This window comes from Papaver somniferum, chromosome 9 (assembly GCF_003573695.1).
Source record: "Papaver somniferum cultivar HN1 chromosome 9, ASM357369v1, whole genome shotgun sequence".
In the NCBI taxonomy this organism is placed as follows: Eukaryota; Viridiplantae; Streptophyta; class Magnoliopsida; order Ranunculales; family Papaveraceae; genus Papaver; species Papaver somniferum.
In genome coordinates, this window is record NC_039366.1 from 8,470,180 (window position 1) to 8,472,198 (window position 2,019).

General features: G+C 36.8%; 1 pseudogene; it reads right to left on the reverse strand.

Moving 5' to 3' along the window:
- Positions 1 to 1,496: 1,496 nt before the first annotated feature.
- On the reverse strand, positions 1,497 to 1,580 carry LOC113314526 (annotated as a pseudogene).
- Positions 1,581 to 2,019: the final 439 nt, after the last annotated feature.

A 2,019-nucleotide genomic window follows, 5' to 3' on the forward strand; every position in this document is an offset into this window, starting at 1 on the left:
AAAGCAACCAAATGTATCTTTCTTCGACTCTCTCATAGTGCTCAGTAGAAACAACGTCTTCTTCGGTCTTCAACTGTTGATGCTTTTAAGAAGTCTTAATGAGTTCTGTAGTTTCAATTTAAGATTGAAGTGGGGTGTAGCAGTAACACTCTTTATGGAAACCCACCTATCTGAATGAGGAAGTGGGCCGCTTCCTATGAGAATATGAGCTTTGATTCTCTAGAGCATTCTGAGAAACATGATATGTCTAGGGCCAAATTGGACAAAACGACATGAGCTTGGCAGCAATCTTGGAGATATCACCCGTGGTTGTTATCACAAATTACATCAAATGCTAGCAGTTCAATACATAGTTCACTGTCTCTATCAAGTAATTCCGGTAATATCTCACTAAGCAAAGGTTCAAGACCTCATGAACACCTCTGCCTAAAATGGTATTTCCTGCGCTTTTTATGTGATTTTCGTTTTGATGGTTTTGGTATTACTGGAACTTAGGACTTAAAGGTCACTAAGGGTTCACTAGTTCATGCTTTTTCACTTTGGTGAAAGATACCTATAATCTCTCCATGTGAGCACTAAAGATGAAAGCTCTCAATACTATTATGATTTATGCAATCCATAGTATGACCCTGGGGTCAACACACTTTTGTGTGAGGGAGAGGACGTAGAAATGACTAGTATGATTTCAACACTTGCATGATCAGTCTGTTGGATCGTGAGGTTGGGATGTTGATTTACCAAGATCTATCTGTGTTTTCATGTTTTATTGAGTTTTCATTCATGTGGGGGATTGTCGGAAAACGATTAATAAAAAAATATTTTTTTAAAGTTTTAATAAAAAATTATAATTTATTGTTTTATTTTGTGAATGAAACTTTTTAGTCCCACATCGTGGAGTTTCCAATTTTTAGTAGTTTTAAGAAACTATATAAACCTTTTAGTCCCACATCGGGGAGTTTTTATTCTTAAGTTGTATTTGTCAATTATATAAACAAATTCACTATTTTTGTAAAATCTATGGGAAAGGGGTAGCTCTATATTTAGAGGGACCCCCAAGGGAAAAAAAATATTTTGTATTGTTTTCTCAAGCGTTCGAGATTTTCCTTTATGGTTTTTTCGGAGTTGCCAAGCTAGAGTTGAGCATCTACTACATATGCTAGTAGTAGGTGTATTAGGGTGTTTTATCCTAGAGATATCCGTCCTGTGAGGGCTATAGCATCACTCTTGAGTGTAGCCGGGCGTTAATATCTTAAGGGCAACGTGTTGAACACGTGACTCACTCTGTTTTGCCAAAGTTTTGCCTTGTTGCTGTTGTGGAGATATGAGAAGCTCGTTCGTTCCTTCAATCAATCACTTCCATTATAAAGGAGCTAAGTATCAATAACTTTTGCTTATTTGATTTTTTTTCTTTATTTTGATTATTGCACCCAACAAATTCATCAAAGTAAACAAACAAGCTACAATGAACACGCAACATAAAAATAAATTGAAGTTATAAGCCTCAGAATTGCAGAATATGTCACCATGGCGTTAAGCGGTTCTGTCTGAAGTTCTTTATAATTTGATATCCTCATAGGCTAGATACACCAAAACATGAATATAAACTAAAAGGAACATGACAAAATGTATGTCTCATCGCCAGTCCCAAGAGGTAATGGCTAAACAGATAGACTAAAACAATCAGATAAATTAGAAACATACCCAGTTAATTAAGATGAGAGGAATATCATTATGCACAGTGAATCAGATAAACTAGAAATATACCCTGCTTGGATTCAACCACATGGTTTATATAAACTTGGTTAGGACTGCGTTGAAATATATGTGTTGAGATTATTAGTCCCACATTGTTGGGAAATCTAAGATCCTGCGGTTTATAATCCCTTAGGGCCTCTCCACTCATAGCCAATTGCTTTTGAGTTGGATGCCCGTATTCTAACATGGTATTAGAGCTAGGTCCCATACGCGGGGTGTAGGCTGAATTAGTAGCCGTCGTGACCCGAGTGGGCACTTGTACAC